The 23,310-nt window shown below is 46.4% G+C and overlaps 1 long non-coding RNA gene across 1 annotated transcript; it reads right to left on the bottom strand.

Moving 5' to 3' along the window:
- Nucleotides 1-701: 701 nt before the first annotated feature.
- On the bottom strand, nt 702-23,296 carry LOC125485434. The gene is made up of 3 exons (XR_007264166.1): nt 23,143-23,296; nt 9,428-10,003; nt 702-975 (listed from the first exon to the last, which is right to left on the bottom strand). It is a non-coding gene; the product is annotated as an uncharacterized LOC125485434 (long non-coding RNA).
- Between the last annotated feature and the right edge of the window lie 14 nt (nt 23,297-23,310).

The following is a 23,310-nucleotide window of genomic DNA, read 5'->3' as shown; positions in this document are numbered from 1 at the left end:
GAAACAGACAGCCATTTCACCATGAATTCACCATCAGGTAGCAGATGTTATGTCTGGGCTTTATTCTATAAGGACCCTGTCCTTCAGCCAAAACAGTCAAACAACATATTCAACATCTGCAACCAATCATCAACAGAACTTATGTTTAAAAGTCTCATCTTGTTCAAAACTGCAGCGTTATCACTGATGGCCAACATCATCTATTTTCTGGGGAGTTTGTAATTCAGCGAAATCAATCAGAGTTCATTTGGTCCCACAAACTGGGTCAAGGGAAAATGGACTGTTGAGACACTGAATCATCTTTAATTGCAATGACATAGTGGTTTCTCAAAGTGGAGCTGAATCAGACAGGAACACAAAGATCCCATGTTTGGTCCCTGTGCCTAGTTTGTTGATATTTCATGTGCTGGGCGTATTTCAATTGGCTTCAGTAACCCAGGAACGGGACAGGGAAAATCTCAGACAACGACCTTCCTGTACTAATGATCTAGTGACCCAATTGGATTGTATTTGTGTCAGTATGTTAGTTTGTGCATGTGCGTGTGCGTGTATGCATATGAGTGAGTCCAGTGTATGTATGTGTGAGGGAGTCTCTCTCTCTCACCTACATACATGTGATGTGAAGGTGCCGGTTTTGGATTGGGGTAGACAAAGTTAGAAGTCACACAACACTAGTTATAGACCAACAGGTTTATTGGAAATCACAAGTTTTGGAGCACTGCTCCTTCATCAGGTGGAGTGGAGGGAAGTCCACAGGCACAGAATTTATAGACAGAGAAATAATGGAAAGACGGGAGATCAGTTCGATGGTTCCTGGTCACAGGATTTGCTGCGATGACTCTTGTACTGATTTGAACTTTGCTGTTCAGTCTTCCTTCTCTGGATGTTTCCATTGGTTTGTGGGAGGCACAGGGTGGCTGGTTCACTTAGAAAAGTTCTCTGACCTATTTAGTTAAAAGTCACAGCTCGCAGCAACTGTGGAAGGAAAGATAAGTTCGTTTCTTCATGCTGGGAATCATAGAATCCCTGCAGCATGGAAGCAGGCCATTCAGCCCATCAAGTCTACACTGATCCTCCAAACTGCACCAAAGACCAACACCCTATCCCCCCACTCTATCCCTGTAACCCTGTTTTTCCCATGGTTAACCCACCTAACCTACACATCCCTGGATACTATGGGCAATTTAGCATTCACCTAAGCTGCACATCTTTGAACTGTGAGGGGAAACCCATGCAGACACCGGGGAGAATGTGCAAACTCCACACAGACAATTAACCGAAGCTGGAATCAAACCCAGGTCCCTGGTGCTATGATGCAGCAGTGCTAACCAGTGAGCCACTGTGCACCCCACAAAAAGCTTAAAGAGGCTTTTACTGCAGAGAACAGAGAGAACTCCTGAACTGATGGAGGTCTGAAGTCTTCTCACAATCTTGTTTATGACCCTGAACTGTTCAACTACCTGAGCATTAATCACATAGATTTTGGCAAGCAGAAGGCCTTTCTCATCAATTACTGATCATCAGAACACTGACCAATCAGCGACTTGTTACCAACCAAAGCTCCATTTGTATATGACCTTTCAGCTCCAGCTTGTCTGCAAACTACACTTCATCTCCTATTGGAACCAGCAGCTGTGTAAACACTGTTCACAAGATCAGGTTCCTTACTTTCAAGCAACAATCCTTTGTGTTTAAGCAGATCTTTTCCTGTTGAAATCCAGAATTCAAAATACAGAGAAATAAAATGACATGGTCTTTACATCTCTTGCAAGGATCAACTGCCCTTCCTCCATCCTGTCTCCACATCCCTAAACATTTCTCCTCTTCAGATATTCCAAATACTTATGGCGCAGAACAAGGCCACTCTGCCCATCATACCTGCACTGGCTGAGAAATGAGCTGCTTCGCCTAATCCTATTTATTTTCTCTTTATTCATTCATGGGATGAGGGCATCGCTGGTGAGGCAGCATTTGGTTGGTACCAGTGAAGGTTCCCAGATTTCAGGACTATATCCAGACTCCTCTAACATGTCCTGATTGTTTTTGCCTGTGCCCCCTTTCATCAGAGCGTTCTAGACCCTGACCACCCTCTAGGTGATCAAAGCCTTGCTTTATCTCTCCACTCATCCTGGTACCTTCTCCTTAAATCCACAACTCCTAGTCACTGACCCATCTGCTAAGGGAAACATGCCCTTCCCAGCCACAGTATCAGACCCCTCACAACATAGTGCAAATCCTCCTCAGCCTGCTGTTTTCCCAGGAGGAAAATTCCAGCATCTCCAACCTTTTCACATTGTTGTAGTTTTCGGGCATTGGCAACATTCTCATCAATCTCTTCTCTCCCCTTGCTAGCCTAGTTGCATCTTTTCTGAAACAAGGTGACCTGAAATGCATGCGCTATTCAAGCTGTGGCCTAACTGATGATTTCTCAGTGCCAACATAATCTCCCTGCTCTTACATTCTATACCTCAGCTAATGAATTGTCCCACCAACAGGACAGACCCAGCAGAGGGGGCGGCACAGTGGCATAGAGTTAGGGGGGAGTTCTCTTGAAGTCCTCAACATTAACTCCAGACCCCACAAAGTTAAATGGAATTGGGTCAAACATGGGCAAGGAAACCTCCTGGTAATGCAGCCCTCCCATCAGTTAATGAATCGATACCCCTCCATGTTGAACAACATTTAGAGGAAGCACTGAGGATGGAAAGGACACAAAATGTACTCTGGGTGGGGGATTTCAATGCCCACCACCAAGAGTGGCTCAGCAGCAGTACTACTGATCGAGCTGGTCGGGTCCAAAAGGACATAGCTGCTAGACTGGGTCTGCGGCAGGTGGTGAGGGAACCAACAAGAGGGAAAAACATAATTGATCTCATCCTTACCAATCTGCCAGCTGCAGATGCATCTGTCCATGACAGTATCGGTAAGAGTGACCATCGCACAGTCCTTGTGGAGACGACGTCCCGCCTTCACATTGAGAACAACGTCCATTGTGTTGTGTGGCACTATCACCGTGCTAAATGGGCCAGACTTCGCACAGTTCTAGCAACTCTAGACTGGGCATCCATGAGGTGCTGTGGGCCATCAATAGCAGCAGAATTGTACTCCAGCACAATCTGTAACCTCATGGCCCGGCATATCCCCCACTCAACCATTACCATCAAGCCAGGGGATCAACCCTAGTTCAATGGAGAGTGTAAGAGGGCATGCCAGGAGCAGCATCAGGCATTCCTGAAGGTGAAGTATCAACCTGATGAAGCCACCAAACAGGACCTCTTGCACGCCAAACAGCGAAAGCAGCAAGTGACAGACAGAGCTAAGTGATACCACAACAAACGGATCAGATCTAAGCTCTGCAGTCCTGAAACATCCAGTTGTGAATGGTGGTGGATATTTAAACAACTCAGTGGAGGAGGAGGCTCCACAAATATCCCCATCCTCAATGATGGAAGAGCCCAGCACATCACTGCAAAAGATAAGGCTGAAGCATTCGCAGCAATCTTCAGCCGGAAGTGCCGAGTGGATGATCCATCTCAGCCTCCTCCAGTGGTCCCCAGCATTACAGATACCAGTCTTCAGCCAATTTGATTCACTCCATGTGATATCAAGAAACGGTTGGAGGTACTGGATACTGCAAAGGCTATGGGCCCTGACAACATTCCGGCTAGAGTACTGAAGACTTGTGCTCAGAACTTGCTCCAGCCTATGACGTGCACATTCCATGAATTAAATTGTAGATATAAGTAAAGGAAAGGTTCCTTATGCTGTCTTAAACTTTTTATCACACTATTCAGCTGTCCTCAGGGACCCACGCCAATTCTGCTACTTCCTGTACACCTCTCAGTATTCTTCCATTTGCTTTCTGTAATCCATTACATTGTTTGACCTCCCCAGATGCATCATGTTACATTTCTCCAGATTGAATTCCATTTGCTGCTATTCTGCCCACCTGACCTTCTGCAGTCTATAGGTGTCCTCCGCACCGTTAACCACTTGGCCAAGTTTTGTTTTGTCTGTAAACATGCTGCTACAATTATGTCCAAATCGTTAGCTCAGTCGCCTGGTTTGCAATGCAGAGTAACTATCCTGAAAGACCCACCCTCTCAACCTCTCCCCTCACCCTGAGGTATGGTGGCCCTGAGGTTAAACCACCACTAGGCAGCTTTCCCCAAGAGAGAGCTGGACCATGATCACAACCTTTGTTTTTGCCATATGAAGGAGGCACCTAGCACCAAGCCCTATAGAATCTAAATGGAAACAGTCTTCCTTTACAATTTTGTATCCAGTTGCTGTATTCCACAAGATACCATGGGTTTTAATTTTTTTTAAACAGTCTGCATATGTTTGTGAGTGTGCATGTGTGTCTATACAGATGTGGTCAGTGCATGTATCGTTGTGTTGATGTGTCTCTGTATCTATGTGTGACTGTCAATGTGTGTTTGTATGTGCGCATGTCTGTCTGTCTGTGTGTGACTGTTTGTGTATCTATGTGTGTGTGTGTGACTGTTTGTGTATCTGTGTATGTGTGTGTGTGTGTGACTGTTTGTGTATCTGTGTGTGTGTGTGTGTGTGTGACTGTTTGTGTATCTATGTGTGTGTGTGTGTCTGTTTGTGTATCTATGTGTGTGAGTGTGTGTGTTGTGTGTATCTATGTGTGTGAGTGTGTGTGTTGTGTGTGTGGGTGTGTGAGTGTGTGAGTGTGTGTGTTGTGTGTCTGTTGCTTTCTTGACTGTTAGAAGTTCAAGGCACTGGCAGAGTGAAGAACGGAAAGCAATTAGCTCAGGAAATCCTTCTCCCCTCACATGTACTAGTGATTTAATGCATATGTTTACCTCCCTGTTTATTTGTAAGCAGACACCAGTCGATTTCCTCTGTGAGTAACTGAGATGGAGAGCGGACGGTGGGTGACAGGGCTTTGATGAGTCTCACTGACTCAGGAGATGGTCATTATTAATCAGACATTTGGCGCATGGTCAGTTTGGAATGTGTCCTGTGATTTTTGGCAGGACAGTGAGTTGGTAGAATCCCAATACATCGCTCGAAAGCAGATGCTTGCTGCATAACATGAACTAATCAACCCCATCCTATCAGTTTAATTCTCATTGAGAAATTTATGTGGCTGTCCCCTCAATCTTAGCTCAAACAGATTCACCTCCACACAGAAGGCTCTCAGCTCACAGGGCTGTGAGAGCTGGCTGATTTCAATCTATGGTCTATAATTACCCTAAAATCCCAACTGAGCCTACTGATGTCCCACTGAGTCCTGGGATGCGCTGAGCTCAAAAGCAGATTCAACAAGAATAATCTGCATTTACATAGCACCTTTGATGTTAGCAAAATCCCGTGGCACTTCACAAAGGTGTCATCAAAGCCAAAGTACTGAAGCAGTCCATGTTCAAATGCAAGATCTGAATAATATCCAGGCTCAGGCTGAAAAGTAGCAGGTAATATTCATGCCATACAAATGCTAGGCAATGACCATCTCCAATGAGGGACAATCTAATCACTGCCCCTTGACATGCAATTGCCATCACTGAATCCCCCATTATCAACATCCTGAGGGGTACCATTGACCAGAAACGGAACTGGACTCACTAAATAAACACAGTGGCTACGTTTTTCAAGGACCGCAACTTCCCCCCTTCAGTGGTCGAGAACGCCCTCCACCGTGTCTCCCGCATTTCCCGCAACTCATCCCTCACACCCCCTCCCCGCAATAACAACCAAAACAGAATCCCCCGCATCCTCACATACCACGCCACCAACCTCCAGATCCAACGCATCATCCTCCAATACTTCCGCCATCTACAATCCGACCCCACCACCAAAGACATTTTTCCCTCCCCACCCTTATCTGCTTTCCGGAGGGACCACTCTCTCCGTGACTCCCTTGTCTGCTCCACACTCCCCTCCAGCCGATACTTTTCCCTGCAACCGCAGGAAATGCTACACCTGCCCCTACACCTCCCTCCTCACCCCCATCCCAGGCCCCAAGAAGACTTTCCACATCAAGCAGATGTTCACCTGCACATCTGCCAATGTGGTATACTGCATCCGCTGTTCCCGTTGTGGCCTCCTCTACATCGGGGAAACCAAGCGAAGGCTTGGGGACCGCTTTGCGGAACACCTACGCTCGGTTCGCACTAAACAACTGCACCTCCCAGTCACGAACCATTTCAACTCCCTCTCCCATTCCTCAGACGACATGTCCATTCTGGGCCTCCTGCAGTGCCACAATGATGCCACCTGAAGGTTGCAGGAACAGTACCTCATATTTCGCTTGGGAACCCTGCAGCCCAATGGTATCAATGTGGATTTTACAAGCTTCAAAATCTCCCCTCCCCCTACCGCATCCCAAAACCAGTCCAGCTCGTCCCCACCTCCCTAACCTGTCCTTCCTCCCACCTATCTCCTCCTCCCACCTCAAGCCCCACCCCCATCTCCTACCTACTAACCTCATCCCGCCCCCTTGACCTGTCCGTCCTCCCTGGACTGACCTATCCCCTCCCTAACTCCCCACCTACACTCACCTTTACTGGCTCCATCCCCACCTCTTTGACCTGTCTGTTTCCTCTCCACCTATCCTCTCCTCTATCCATCTTCTATCCGCCTCCCCATCTCTCCCTATTTATTTCAGAACCCTCTTCCCCTCCCCCATTTCTGAAGAAGGGTCTAGGCCCGAAACGTCAGCCTTCCTGCTCCTCTGATGCTGCTTGGCCCGCTGTGTTCATCCAGCTCTACACCTTGTCATCACAGTGGCTACAAGAGCAGGTCAGATGCTGGGAATACTATGGCAAGTAACTCACCTTTTCCTTTTCATTTCCTTGTGGGAGGGGAGTGTTGCTGACTGGCCAGTATTTATTGCGTGTCCCTAGTTGCCTTTGAACTGAGTGGCTTGCTAAGCCATTTCTGAGGGCTGTTCAGAGTTGATGACATAGCTGTGGGTCTGGAGTCACACATAGGCCAGACCATGTGAGGAAAGCAGATTTCTTTCCCTGAAGGACATTAGTGAACCAGATGGTGTTTTCCCAACAAATGACAATGGATTCATGGTCATCAGTTGACTCTTAATTCCAGAGTTTTATTGAATTCAAATTCCATGATCTGCCTTGGCAGGATTTGAACACCAGTCCCCAGAACATTACTTCAGTTTCTGGATTAATAGTCTAGAGATAATACTCCTAGGCCATTGCCTCCTGACTCCCAAAACCCTGTCCACCATCTACGAGGCACAAGTCAGGAGTGTGATGGAATACTCCCCATTTGCCTGGATGGGTGCAGCTCCAACAACACTCAAGAAGCTCAAAACCATCCAGGACAAAGCAGCCGCTTGATTGGCACCACATCCACAAACATCCCACTCCCTCCACCACCGACACTCAGTAGCAGCAGTGAGTACTATCTAAAAGATGCACTGCAGGAATTCACCAAAGATCCTCAGACAGCACCTTCCAAACCCACAACCACTTCCATCTAGAAGGACAAGGGGCAGCAGATACATGGGAACACCACCTCTTGCCAGTTTCCCTCCAAGACACTCACCATCCTGACTTGGATATTTATCACCGTTCCTTCACTGTTGCTGGGTCAAAATCCTGTAACCTCAGAATATTGAAAGTGGGGGATTCAGCAATGATGATGTCATTGAATATCAAGGTGGTGGTTGGACTGTCTCTTATTGGTGATGGTCATTCCCTGGAATTTGTGTGGCGTGAATGTTACTTGCCATTTGTCAGCCCAAGCCTGGATATTGTCCAGATCTTGTCGCATTTGAACATGGACTGCTTCAGTATCTGAGGAGTTGTGAATGGTGCTGAATGTTGTGCAATCATCGACGAACATCCTCACTTCTGACCTTATGATGGAGGCAAGGACATTGATGAAGCAGCTGAAGATGGTTGTGCCGAGGACACTACCCTGAGGAACTCCTGCAGAGATGTCCTGGAGCTGAGATGACTGACCTCCAACAATCACAACCATCTTCATTTTTTCTCTCACATTCTGTCTGCTTTTACATCTCTAATGTTTCTTATCATGTTGGAGGAGTTTGCTGTACTTTATACTTTAATCAATATTTCTGGACATTTTCCCAGTTTTATCTTTCCATGGTTTCACCCAGTGTTTCTAGGTGAGACATTCTGTGGGAGACTGACAGGTGAACAAGGCTGAGACTTTCAGGTTGCTATCAGTGTATGTTGTTCTCGCTCAGTCACTGTCGCGGCTCCCATTGAAGGTGGCATTAAACTGTTAAACATTTACTTTTTACGATGTCTCTTGACACTGAGCAAATAAGCCTGTTGCTGCTCGTAATCAGTGCCCCAGTGCAGAAATAAACTTTGATTATGACTGTTCAAAGTCACCGTTGTGTTTGTCCTCTTGTGGAAGACAGCTGGCGGGTTTGTTCACAGTGACGTTTAACCCGCCTGTCCATGCGGCAGTCCTAGACTGACCCAGGAGGGAATAGACGCACAGACCGGCCCAGCCTGCTAAGGCCCAGGAAGAACTTTCCCTTGCTCTCTTCAATCAGAGGCTCTCGTGCTTTCTCTCTTGATCGTTCTATTTTACACATAACTATGGTCATTGCTACTTCGAATTCCAACAACACTTTCTCCACCTGCACCACAACCCAATAAAACCATCGTCCTGGCCATTGCACTGGTATAACCTTCCCCTCCCCACCATAAAGACCACGAAAAACAGGGTTAAAAGGATGAGGTGGACAACATAGTTTACCTTCACCCCCAGATCCCAAAGAAACAACATTGAGCCATGTTCTTGTTTGCTGAAAACTGCTCACTATCAATGAATATACTCTCTTCTCCACACTTACCTTCCCTGTTGCACATTTACACTGGCTAACACTCACCGTGTAGTTTGCTAAACGCTGAGCTTTACAGCTGGTCTTATCTTACACCTCCTTTAGGGAAGGAAACTGCCATCCTTACCTGGTCTGGCCTATATGTGAATCCAGACCCACAGCAATGTGGGTGATTCTTAACTGTCCTCTGGGAAATTAGGGAATGGGCAATAAATGCTGCCTAGCCAGTGACACCCTCATCCTGTAAATGAATAAAGAAAAAAAACTGCTTCATTATTGGGAGCCTTTTGAGAGCAGTGGGTGACAAGATCTGAGAAATTGCTCAACAAATCCCAGAGAATCCCCTTCAACAGTTACAGAAGCTCAAATCTGTGGCTGGCCAAATGTGGGTTAAACAGATTGCTTTTTTGGCATCAGACATTCAGCTTTTCATTCATTCGTGTTTGTGGAATTGAAGAGATTGTGAATGGTTTGTAAATCTGCTGTGGAATGGACAATGGCTCTGTCACCATCTCGAGACTGATGGATTGTGCTTATGGCTGACAGTTTAGTTTTGACACCTCGGGGATGGAGTTTCGAGTGTTCCATCAGATGGCACCTGATACTCACCTCAGCGAGCAGTTGGTGAGGGGTGAAGGGTGCTGTCAATTAGCCCTGAACAACCTCTGCTACATCCTTACGGGATATGGTCCTGACTGAAGGCCTCTCATTCAGATCTCCTTCTCAGGACATAAGCAGTTACATTATCAGAAAGAATTGCAGGATTTTGACTATGTTTCCTTGACGCCCAAATCTTTTGGAACACAATGCGCAGGGTCTTTCAATTTACTGAGTCACAGACTTTGGATTATCCCTCCAGAATAACTGACAGTCTCTCAAAATCCAGTAAGAATGGCACAGAGAGAGCAGGATTGGAGTGTGTCCCAGAAAAAAGCATCTCAACTACAGAATCATTGTTCCATCTACTGTGAAAGCAATTCACACAAAACAGGCAATTTCCAGTTTTAAATCTCAGCTTTTGGTCTGGTGTCTGGTTTAAGACCGAAAAGGGCTCAGTCATTTCCTCACTGTTTGTGGGTGGGCAGCTGCTTTAATAACCGTCAGAGTAGGCACTGCACTCCCAAAGTAGTTTCTCTGGAGGACTCGGTGATACTGCAGCATTGTGATGACATACCACAGGAACGTCTGTAAGTTTTAGACAGCAAAGGGAAGATAATTAGCCTAGATTTTCGTTAGAAATCCCTCCTGACAAATCATATCACAATGAGAACATTAAATGTTTAAATGGGATAGTAAGAACTGCCGATGCTGGAGCCTGAGATAACAAGCTGTGGAGCTGGAGGAACACAGCAGGCCAGATTGCATCAGAGGAGCAGGAAGGCTGACGTTTCGAGTCGAGACCCTTCTCCAGAAACGTTTAAATGTGATGCCTTCTACAGTTCAATAGGCAATACTCAGTGACCACTTGGCCTAACTACATAGGCATTGTAGTAGAAAGTGAAGGAAATCTGTAATATGTTTTAAAATTCTAATTCTATTGTGCACATGCTAATGGAAAGTGGCAATGTAAACACGTCAGACTGTAATTACAGCCTCAAACCAGAAGTGGTGCGGTAATATTTCCCAGCTCCTCCTCCAAAGTGACTCCATCATTTCAGTTCCACGCCCTGCTTCCCAAAGTATCAATGATTTTAATATTTAATTATAAATATTCATTCTCAATCATATCAACCATTTGGTAAAAATTAATGATGAAATTTCAAATGCGAACAGATCCTTGTGGAGTAACTTATAGAATCATTGACTATTACAGTACACAAGGAGACCACTCAGCCCATCATGTCTGTACTGGCTCCCAAAAGAGCTACCCAGCAAGTCCCATTCTCCAGCCCTATCTCTGTAACCCTCTAACTTCTTCACTTTCAAATGAACATCCAGCTTTCTTTTGAAATGTCCTGTGGAATCTCTCCACCATTCCCCCAGGCAGCACATTCCTGAAACTATCCAGCAGGATTTTAATAACAAACTTCAGATGATGAATACCTGAAACAAAATTGAAAGAGAAATTGCTGGAAAAACTCAGCAGGTCTGACAGTGTCTGTGGAGAGAAAGCAGAGTTAACATTTCAACCTGTTTTATAGGAAAGATGTTATTAAACTGGAAAGGGTGTAAAAAAGATTTACAAGAATATTACTAAGGTTTGAGTTATAAGGACAAGCTGAGACTTTTTTTTTCTGGACTGTAGGAGTCTGGGGGGTGACATTATAGAGGTTTATAAAACCATGAGGGGCTCGGATAAGGTGAATACCCAAGCTCTTTTCCCCAGGACGTGAGAGTCCAAAACTAGAGGGGCATAGCTTTAAGGTGACAGGAGAATAATTTAAAAGGGACCTGAGGGGCAACTTTTTCACACAGAGGGTGGTGCGTGTATGGAATGAGCTGCCAGAGGAAGCTGTTAGAGGTGGGTACAATTACAACATTTAAAAAACATTTGGACAAATACATGGATATGAAGGTTTAGAGGGATATGGGCCAAAAGCAGGCAAATGGGACTAGTTTAGTTTGGAAAACCTGGTCTGCATGGATGCATTGGGCCGAAGGGTCTGTTTTCTGCTGTATCCCTGTGACTCTATGACACTAGACTTGAAACGATAACTCTGCTTTCTCCCCACTACAGTGCTGGATATATCCAGCAGGAAACTGGCCTATCAGATCAGTGTCATCCTTCCCTATGCCCCCCTTAAATTTAACCCCTCCCCGGGGAGCAGGTAAACCCAGAGATGGTAGGAACTGCTGATGCTGGAGTCTGAGATAACAAGGTGTGGAGCTGGAGGAACACAGCAGGCCAGACAACATCAAAGGAGCAGGAAAGGTGATGTTTCAGGTCGGGACCCTTCTTCAGGGGGAAGGAGCTGGGAAATAAATAGAGAGAGGAGGGGTGGGGCTGGGGAAGGTAGTTGGGATGGTGATAGGTGAGTGCAGGTAGGCAGTGGTGGGGATTGGTCAGTGAGATGGGAGGGGCAGAATGGTGGGAGAGAAGATGGACAGGTTGTGTCAGGCAAAGGTGGTAGATGATGACCAGGGGAATTCTGTCTTTATTTTTGTTGGGTGGGAGGGGTTTTAAGGGTAGTAGTATGGGAAATGCAAGAGATGTGGTTGAGGGCATTTTTGATCCCAGAGGGGGAAATTGTGGTCCTTGAAATAGGAGGACCTCTGGGGATGTCCGGGAGTGGAACGCTCCGTCTTGGGAGCAGATGCAGCGGAGGCAGAGGAATTGGGAATAGGGGATCACATTCTTGCAGGAGGGTGGGTGAGAGGAAGTGTAGTCGAGGTAGCTGTGGGAGTCAGTGGGTTTGAAATGGGTGTTGAGGTGGTCACCAGAGATGGAGACGGGGAGATCCAGGTAGGGGAGGGAGGTATCAAAAATGGCCTAGGTGAATTTGAGGTTGGGGTGAAAGATGTTAATAAAGTTGATGAACTGTTCAAACTCCTCGTGGGAGCATGTGTTCAATTCTGGTCTCCCTGCTATAGGAAAGACATTATGGAACTTGAAAGGATTCAGAAAAGTTTTACGAGGATGTTGCCAGGATATTAGAAGGTTTGAACTATAGGGAGAGGATGAATAGGCTGTGGCTATTTTCCCTGGATCATCGGAGGCTGAGGGGTGACCTTACAGATGTTTGTAAAACCATGAGGGACATGGATAGGGTGAATAATCAAGTCTTTTCCCCAGGGTAGGGGAGTCCAAAACTAGAGGGCCTTGCTTTAAGGTGAGAGGGGAAAGATTTAAAAGGGAATTAAGGGGCAACTTTTTTACGCAGAGGGTGATGCGTGTACAATTCCAACATTTAAAAGGCATCTGGACTGGTACATGAATAGGAAGGGTTTAGAGGGATATGGGCCAAATGCTGGCAAATGGGACTAGACTAATTTAGGATATCTGGTTGGCATGGACTAGTTGGACCGAAGGGTCTGTTTCCATGCTGTAAGCTCTATGACTCTATACTGAGGCTTCTCTAGGACAGGTAAGAGGTTTCTCTAGGACAGGTAAGAGACACGAGACACTGCTCAACAGAACACAGTGCAACATCAGGCACACCATTCATTGTGATTTTCTTTCTTTTCACTCATGAGACATGGGCATCACTGACTGGGCGAGCATTTATTGCCCATCCCTAGATAGTACACATTGCTGCTACTGAGCGTCGGTGGTAGAGGGAGTGGGTGTTTGTAGATGTGGTGCCAATCAAACAGGCTGCTTTGTCCTGGATGGTGTTGAGCTTCTTGAGCACCCATCCAGGGAAGTGGGGAGTATTCCATCACACTCCTGACTTGTGCCTTGTAGATGGTGGACAGGCTTTGGGGAGTCAGGAGGTGAGTTACTCGCTGCAGTATTCCCAGCCTCTGACCTGCTCTTGTAGCCACTGCGTTTATGTGGTGAGTCCAGTTGAGTTTCTGGTCAATGATAACCCCCAGGGATGTTGAGAGTGGGGATTCAGTGATGGTAACACCATTGAATAGAACATAGAACATAGAAGAGTACAGCACAGTAGAGGCCCTTCGGCCCATGATGTTGTGCCGACCTATTATCCTACTCTAAGGTCAAACTACCCTGCATACCCTACATTTTACTATCTTCTATGTGCCTATCCAAGAGTCGCTTAAATGTCCCTAATGTATCTGACTCCACTACCACTGCTGGCAGCGCATTCCACACGCCCACCACTCTCTGTGTGAAGAACCTACCTCTGACATCTCCCCTATACCTTCCTCCAAACACCTTACAATTATGCCCCCTCATAATAGTCATTTCTGCCCTGGGAAAAAGTCTCTGACTATCCACTCTATCTATGCCTCTATCATCTTGTAAACCTCTATCAAGTCACCTCTTGTCCTTCTTTGCTCCAATGAGAAAAGCCCTAGCTCCCTTAACCTTTCCTCATAAGACCTGCCCTCCAGTCCAGGCAGCATCCTGGTAAATCTCCCCTGCACCTCTCTTAAGTTTCCACATCTTTCCTGTAATGAGGTGATCAGAACTGAACACAATATTCCAAGTGTGGTCTAACCGGGGTTTTATAGAACTGCAGCATAACCTCGTGGCTCTTAAACTCCATTTCCCTGTCAATGAAAGCCAACATACCATATGCCTTCTTTACAACCCTACCAACTTGGGTAGCAACTTTGAGGGATCTATGGACATGGACCCCAAGATCCCTCTGTTCCTCCAACTGCCAAGAATTCTGCCATTAACCCTGTATTCTGCATTCAAATTCGACCTTCCAAAATGAATCACTTCATACTTTTCTGGGTTGAATTCCATCTACCACTTCTTTGCCCAGCTCTGTAATAATTAACAATAAAATGTTAAGGGATGGTGGTTAGATTGTCTCTAGTTGGTGATGGTCATAGCCTGGCCTTCTTCAGCCCTCCGAAGGAGCCCCAGTAATGGCTGCCATAGTACAGAGTCAGACCTGCATTTCAGTACCCAGCTCCACCCCCACCCTACCCCCAACACTATTCCAGTCCCACCTCCCAGGCACCTCCCCCAGGCTCAACACCCCAGTCCCACCCCTAGCCCTGCCCCATCTCTAACCCCAGAGGGTGGTGGGGATCTGGAATGCACTGCCTGGGAAGGCAGTGGAGGCTGGAAACCTTACAACCTTTAAAAATATTTGAATGAGCATTTCAAATATAATAACATTCAAGGATATGAGACAAGTGCAGGAAATTGGGGTTAGCACATCATTAATTGCAGTTATGTTAGCACAGACTGGATGGGCCAAAGGGCCTTTTCTGTGTTGTATGAACCTATGAATCCTTCTGCCATGTGACCAAGGCTTGCAGCACACTCCTTGTTATTCATCACTGTGTTTCTATTTTAAACTGTGGTTAATCTTGTGGGCAGCTTACTCTGAAATGATATGCTCTCAAGATGCATCAGATGCACCAGTCAACAAAGACATCTTTAAGAATAGGAATCTGGAACTTCAAAAATCATTTGGTTTGAGGAATGGGAGTGGATGGAATATCAGTGATATTTCCAATTCCGACATCTAAAGCCTGGATTGAGGATGCGTTTACTTAGGGGCATCATTGACCGTGGGTTAACCTTGGCACTGTGCCAATGCACATCTGACTGTTGAGGGGTTTTCTTACCCCTTCCTGGAAAACCAACAGTGGAGCACAGGAGATCACAAACCTGGAATTCTGCATTGAATTTCAATACAGATTGCAGAGGGATCCCACCTCAAAGTTGATCTTTGGGATCAGAACTCCCTACACTTGCTTCACTGGCCTTTCCCACCCCATCTGTCTGATGCTTGGAATGATCACCAATGGGACATTGGGTAGCATAGATTTCAATCTTCCCCCATTCACTCAATCACTCATTCATTTACTCTCTCACACTCACTCACTCATTTACTTACTCACACTCACTCACTCATTTACTCACTCACTCCCTCACTCACTCCCTTGCTCACTCACTCACTCCCTCATTCACTCCCTCCCTCACTCACTGCTATGCTGACTCAAGTCAGTGTCAGTACCACGGGAGCAGTGTTACAGAAACCACAAACAGTTTTTGCACAGTTGCAGGTAAATAAGCATCAAGATCACAAACCACTTCCTGTTTTCACTTCTAAACGTTATATCGTGGAAAGAATGTACTCAGTTATCACCACGTTCCCCTTTCGCCCTCAAATTCTGGTTCCCTCCACCCTCCTATCATCCACTTGCCATCTTCCTCTCTCTCCGTCTCTTCCAGATCCTCCCCTCCGCCATCTCTTTCCCCACATTAGGGAGAGGGAGAGGGCTACAAGCTGACAGCCAATCTCCTGCTGTGCCTTCAGAAATCACAACCCCCTCCACACCTACAGCACCACCACCTCCCACCCCACCACAAACCTAGCCGGGGCCTGGGCCCCTATTGATCCTGGGCTTCAGATGTGTGCCCTGCATCCAGGCCATTGGACCCAGGGAAGTGGGCCCCATTATGGCTGACAGGGACCACATTGTACTGAGTGCTGGTTGTTTGAGGAACTCCGGCTCAGAGCTGATGAGCTGGAGTCTGACCTGCAAACGCTGAGACACATCAGGGAGGGGGAGGGTTACCTGGACGCTGTGTTTCAGAAGGCAGTCACATCCCTGAGATTAATTAATGGTTCTCAAGAGAGGTCGAACGACCGGTTAAGAGGAAGAAGGATATTTATGTGAGGTTTAGGAAACAAGGAACGGAAAAGGCTCTAGAGGGATACAAGTTATCCAGGAAAGAGCTGAAGAAAGGGCTTAGGGGAGCTATAAGGGGGCATGAGAAAACCTTGGCAGATAGGATCAAGGAAAACTCCAAGGCTTTTTACACTTACGTGAGGAATAAGAGAATGACCAGAGAAAGTGTAAGGCCGATCAAGGATTGTAAAGGGAATTTGTGCACGGAGCCTAAAGAGATAGGAGAGGTCCTTAATGAATACTTTTTTTCAGTATTCACAACTGAGGGGGACCTAGTTGTAGAGGAGGACAGTGTGAAACAGGCTGGTAGGCTAGAGGAGGTCAATGTTAGTAAGGAAGATGTATTAGGAATTTTGAGGAACTTGAAGATAGATAAGTCCCCCGGGCGTGATGGGATTTATCCAAGGATTCTATGGGAAGTGAGGGAAGAGATCGCAGGGCCTTTGGCGATGATCTTTTCGTCCTCACTGTCCTCAGGTATAGTGCTGGAAGATTGGAGAGTGGCAAACGTCATTCCCTTGTTCAAAAAAGGGAATAGGGATAACCCTGGAAATTACAGGCCAGTTAGTCTTACGTCAGTGCTGGGCAAATTATTGAAAACGGCTCTGAGAGATAGGATTTATGATCACTTGGAAAGGCGCAGTTTGATTCGTGATAGTTAGCACGGATTTGTGAGGGGTAGATCATGCCTCACAAACCTTACTGAATTCTTTGAAGAGGTGACCAAACACATGGATGAAGGTAGAGCAGTGGATGTGGTATACATGGATTTAAGTAAGGCGTTTGATAAGGTTCCCCATGGTAGGCTCATGCAGAAAGTAAGGAGGCATGGGATAGGGGGAAATGTGGCAGATTGGATTCAGGATTGGCTGACCCTTAGAAGACAAAGGGTGGTAGTGGTCGGAAAATATTCAACATGGTGCTCAGTTACGAGTGGTGTACCACAAGGATCTGTTCTGGGTCCTCTTCTATTTGTGATTTTTGTAAATGATTTGGACGAAGGAGTGGAAGGGTGGATTAGTAAGTTCGCGGACGATACGAAGGTGGGTCGAGTTGTGGACAGTGCAGAGGGCTGTTCTAGTTTACAAAGGGACATTGATAGGATGCAGAGCTGGGCTGAGAAGTGGCAGATGGAGTTTAACCCTGAAAAGTGTGAGGTGATTCATTTTGGAAGGACAAACTTGGAAGCAGAATACAGGGTTAACGGAAAGATTCTTGGCAGTGTGGAGGAGCAGAGGGATCTCGGGGTTCATGTCCACAGTTCCCTGAAAGCTGCCACACAGGTGGATAGAGTTGTTAAGAAGGCGTATGGTGTGTTAGCTTTCATTAATAGAGGGATTGAGTTCAAGAGCCGTGAAGTTATGCTCCAGCTATACAAAAACCTGGTTCGGCCACATCTAGAGTATTGTGTCCAGTTCTGGTCGCCTCATGACAGGAAAGATGTGGAAGTGTTGGAAAAGGTGCAGAGGAGATTTACCAGGATGTTGCCTGGAATGGAGGGAAGGTCTTATGGGGAAAGGTTGAGAGAGCTAGGGCTTTTCTGTTTAGAACGACGAAGGATGAGAGGTGATTTGATAGAGGTGTACAAAATGATCAGATGTATAGACAGCGTAGACAGCCAGAGACTTTTTCCTAGGGTGGAGGTAGCTATTACGAGGGGGCATAGTTTTAAAGTGAGTGAAGGTAGATATAGGGGAGACGTCAGAGGTAGGTTCTTTACTCAGAGAGTGGTAGGGGCGTGGAATGCATTGCCGGAGAGGGTAGTGGAGTCGGCCTCATTAGGGGCATTTAAGTGGCTATTAGATAGGCATATGGATGATAGTATAAGGTAGGGGTGGAGGTTAAATAGACCTTAGGATTACGGTAAAAGTTTGGCACAACATCGTGGGCCGAAGGGCCTGTACTGTGCTGTACTGTTCTATGTTCTATGTTCTACCTCGAACCCGGTCAGTGATCAGGGACAAGAGTGTGAGACTACCAGCCAAGCAGGTAGAGATTTCCAGGAGGTAGAGCTGAAGGAGCCTCAGCCCTTGAGTGTGTCTAACAGGTTTGAGATTCTTGCTCCCTGTGCGGATGAGTGGGGGCTGTGGGGAGGATGAGCAAACTGACCATAACAACGTGGTACAGGGAGCCATTCAAGAGGTGGGAGAAAACAGAAATGTAGCTGTAATTGGAAATAGTATAGCCAGAGGAATAGACACTGTTCTGTGGCCAGGATTGAAAGTCCCAAAGCCTGGGTTGCCTGCCTGGTACCCTGGTTCAGGATTTCACATCTGGGCTGCACAGAAACTTGAAATATGAGGGGAAAGATCCAGTTATTGTGGTCCACATGGATACCAATGATTTAGGCAGAAAGAGGAAAGAGGTTCTGTTGAGAGAATATGAGCAGCTAGGACCCAAATTAAAAAGCATAACCAAAAACAGTCATAATCTCTGGATAACTACCTGTGCCACAAACAAATTGGCACAGGGTCTACAGGATTAAAGAGGTAAACGCGTGGCTCAAAGGTTGGTTTGGGAGAAACAGGTTCAAATTCATGGGACATTGGCATCAGCACTGGGGAAGGAGGGAGCTGTTCAAATGAGACGAGCTTCACCTGAATCAGGGACCAGAATCCTGGCGAATCACAGCACTAGGGCAATGGATAGGGCTTTAAACTAAATAGTGGGGGGGCAGGGGGGCGCTGCAGTGAGTTGGGTTGTATGAAATTATGGAAAAAGTTCAATGAGGAAGGGCTCGGCACAGGTTGTTAAAGTTCCCAGAACAAGTGATAGGACAGAGTGTATGGAAAGAGTCAGGAATCTAACTTCAGGCACAGCAGGTATGGGGACAACTATGGGAAGAGGGGCATGGGGGCAGCCAATGCTGGACTGAGGGTGTTGTACTTAAATACACGCAGTATACAAAACAAGGTAAATGAGCTTGTAGTACAGATTGAAACTGGCAGGTACGATGCTGTGGGTATCAGAGACGTGGCTGCAAGGGGATCAGGGCTGGGAACTAAATATCCGAGGATACACGTCCTATCGAGAGCACAGGCAGATGGGCAGATAGAGAGTAGGGGTCAGGTTACCTTGTCAGTAAGATCTAAAATTAAATTGACAGCAAGAAGTGATATGAGATGGAAGGCGTAGAATCTGTGTGGGTAGAATTGAGGAACCACAAAGGTAAAAGGATCCTGATGTACAAGTCTCCTAGCAGTAGTCAGGATGTGGGGCAGAAAATAAATCAGGAGATAGAAAAGACATGTAAGAAAGGCACTATTACAATAATCAATAATCAATACACAGGTGCACTGGGAAAATCAGGTTGGTAGCCAATCTCAGGAAAAGGAATTTGTGGAATTTCTACCCAATGGTTTTTGGAGCAGCTTGTGGTAGAGCCCACTAGGGAACAGGTAGTTCTGGATTTGGTGATGTGTAATGAGGTGGACTGGATTAGGGAGCTTGGGGTGAAGGAACCCCTAGGGAGCAGTGAGCATAATACGATAGAATTCACCCTGCAGTTTGAGAAGGAGAAGATGGAATCAGATGTAACTGTATTCCAATTGAGTAAAGGTAACTACAAAGACATGAGGGAGGAGCTGGTCAGAGTTGATTGGAAGGGGAACCTGGCAGGGAAGACGGTGGAACAGCAATGGCAGGAGTTTCTGGGGGTAATTCGGGAGGCACAGCAGAAATTCATCCCAAGAAGAAAGAAACACACTAAGGGGAGGATGAGGGAACCATGGCTGACAAGGGAGGTCAGGGATAGTGTAAAAGTGAAAGAAAAAGCATCCGATGTGATGAAAGTTAGTGGGAAGTCGGAGGCTTGGGAAGCCTTTAAAAACCAGCAGAAGACAATTCAAAAAAGCAATAAGGGTGGAGAGGATGAACTATTACAGTAAGCTAGCTATAAATATAAAACAAGATTGCAAATGTTTTTTTTCCGATATTTAAAAGTAAGGGAGAGACAAGAGTAGGCATTGTACCGCTGGAGATTGAGGCTGGAGAAGTAGTAATGGGGAACATAGAAATGGTGAAACTGAATAGGAACTTTACATCATTTTTCACAGGGGAAGGCACCAGCAACGTACCAGAACTTTAAGAGATTCAGGGGACAGAGGTGAATGCAGTGGCCATCACTGAGGAGAAGGTGCTAGGGAAGCTGAAAGGTCTGAAGGTGGATAAATCACCTGGACCAGATGGACTACACCCCAGAGTTCTGAAGGGGACCACTGAGGAGATTGTAGGGGCATTGGTGGTGATCTTTCAGGAATCAATGGGGACAGGGATGGTGCCAGAGGATTGGATAACGGCGAATGTCACACCCCTGTTTAAGAAAGGAGGGAGAAGACAGGAAACTATAGGCCAGTAAGCCTGACCTCAGTCATTGGGAAGATTTTAGAGTACATTATTAAGGATGGGATTGCAAAGTACTTGGAAATGCATGGTGAAATAGGGCTAAGTCAGCATGGCTTTGTCAAGGGGAGGCCATGCCTGACAAATCTGTTAGAATTCTTTGTGGAGGTGATGAGCAAGTTAGACAAAGTGGATGTGATCGATTTGGATTTTCAGAGGGCCTTTGACAACGTGCCACACAGAAGGCTGCTAAATAAGACAAGAGCCCATGATGTTAGGGGTAAGGTACTGGCATGGATAGAGGATTGGCTAACTGGCAGAAGGCAGGGAGTGGAATTTAGAAGGATGAGGGGGGAATCTGATTGAAATACTGGGAGGCCTGAATACAGTGGACATGGAGAAGATGTTTCCACTAGTAGGAGAGACTAGAACCCGAGGGCACAGCCTCAGAGTGAAGGGATGACCCTTTAGAACTGAGATGAGGAGGAATTTCTTCAGGAATTAGGTGGTGAATCTGTGGAACTCATTGCCACAGAGGGCTGTGGAGGCCAAATCACTGCGTGTGTTTAAGACAGAGATAGATAAGTTCGTGATTAGAAAGGGGATCAAGGGTTATGGGGAGAAGGCAGGAAAATGGGGTTGAGAAACATATCAGCCATGATCGAATGGCAGAACAGACTCGATGGGTCAAATGGCCTAATTCTGCTCCTATTTCTTATGCTCTAATGGAAGTGCCATCTGACTCTGGCATTTTGGACATTGGAACTTCTTCACAGAAAACTTCACAAGGCTTGCACCAGCTGTCTCACTGCTTCGATTAAACAATGACCCTGTTTGAACCTCTCCCCTTCCTGTGTCTCCCCTGTTGATGTACCTGGTCCCTACAATCCCATCACCGTCTCTTTGTGCCTCCCATTCCGCAGGCACTGTGTACCAAGTCTGGCCTTGAAATTCAGTAACAATACGAGGCTCTTCAGACCATTTAACTTAGTCCCTTTTATCTTCAAATAACAGCAGGAGGAGGCCATTCAGTCCATCAAGCCTGGTCTACCATTCTGTTCACCCGTTCCTGACCAGCATGTCAGCTCTATCTATCGCTTTCACTCCCTCTCCCTCATGGCCTGATCCAATAATCCAGTCCATTCGCAAAAGATTTGGCTGACTCCCAGAATCTGCAGCTTTTCAGACGGGCAGTTCCACATTTTCTGACCCTTACGTGGATTCACACAGGAGTTAAGTAGATTTACTTACACAGGTTTATTTTTAAATGTACTCCTGGATGCTGCATTTTGATGATAATTTTAACGGCTGTGAACAGAGTGGATCAGCTCTCATCAGCCTCATCCATGTGCCTCTGCTCTGGCCACTCACTCTGCTCCCATGCCATCAAAAGCCTCAAAACGAAGGTTCTCAGCTGGTAGCAGTTGATGGGTCATTCCTGAAGCCCAGGCTAATGCTCGCGGGCAGTGGGTTCAAATCCCCCCACAGCAGCTGCTGCATTTTAATTCATTCAGTTTAACTGAAATTCAATTCATAAAATCTGGAACCAACAGTTAGTTTCAGTGATGGTGATCAAGAAACTAACATCAATTGTCACAAAGACCCATCTGGTTCACTCATACCCTTTAGGGAATGAAGTTTATCTGGGCCTGCAAGTGACTCCTTACCAACAACAAGGTAGTTGACTCTGCAAATCACTCAGCTCAAGGCAGTGCCAGTGACGAACAAAGAACAGTACAGCACAGGAACAGGCCCTTCGGCCCACCATGACTCTACTGTGGTCCGTATCCCTCCATTCCCGGCTTATTCCTGTATCTGTCAAGATGCGTCTTAAACATTGCTATTGTATCTGTCTCCCCCACCCCCTCTGGCAGCACATTCCAGGCACCTACCACCCTCTGTGTAAAAAACCTGCTTCTCACACGTCCTTTAAACTTTCCCCCTTTTACCTTTGTCCCCTGGTAATTGACATTTCTACTCTGGGAGAAAGACTCTGACTATCCATTCTATCCACGCCCCTCAGCTTTCGAAAATCAGGTGAAAACAAACCAGGTCTGTCCAATCTCTCCTCATAGCTAACACCCTCCAAACCGGGCAACATCTTGGTAAACTGTTTCTGTACCCTCTCCAAAGGCTCCACATCCTTCTTGTAATGTGGCGACTGGAACTGTACGCAATATTCCAAATGTGAAGAATAAGAAAGAAATACATTGGAATCCTCTATGGCTTTTCTTGTATCCCTGCCCTGCGCCCACAGATAGGTTACTAACTTGGCCAAACAGCAAGGAATGCTGGGTACATTGGCTGGATGAAACTCACAAAATCACAAAACCCACACACCAGGCACAGTGCAAACACAGCAGGCAGGTGCTAATGACATTAGTATAATGTAAAAGATAACAGTTACCCTGGACAGACATCCCCCTAACAACTTACCCACTAAACAAAGGAGGGCTCAGACAGAAACCCACTGGGTCCTGTTACACAGAGAAGCTGATAGTAGCGTGTCATCTAAACAATTGGCAGGTTTCAAACTATCTAAGTGAGTCTCCTTGATTGGCCAGAATCATAGAAGGTTCCAGAAAACCACCCAAAAAAGGTATAAGAGATAACAAGGTGTGGAGCTGGATGAACACAGCAGGCCAAGCAGCATCATAGGAGCAGGAAGGCTGACGTTTCGGGTCTGGACCCTTCTGAAGATTCTCCAGCATCTGCAGTTCCTACTATCTCCAAAATAGGTATAAAACAGGATTCACCTGCAGACTGATCTTTCTTGAAACCTCTTGGAAATTCTGAGGAGACCATCAGGACCAAAGGCAGAGACCCGGTGACAGTCTGGAGAGAGAGAGAGAGCAGCTTCACTGTCCCACAGAGACAGGGGGAGAGAGAGCAGCTTCGCTGTCCCACAGAGACAGGGGCGGGGA

This window comes from Rhincodon typus, chromosome 19 (assembly GCF_021869965.1).
Source record: "Rhincodon typus isolate 14 chromosome 19, sRhiTyp1.1, whole genome shotgun sequence".
Classification (NCBI taxonomy): domain Eukaryota; kingdom Metazoa; phylum Chordata; class Chondrichthyes; order Orectolobiformes; family Rhincodontidae; genus Rhincodon; species Rhincodon typus.
This window is presented reverse-complemented; position numbering and strand designations above follow the sequence as displayed.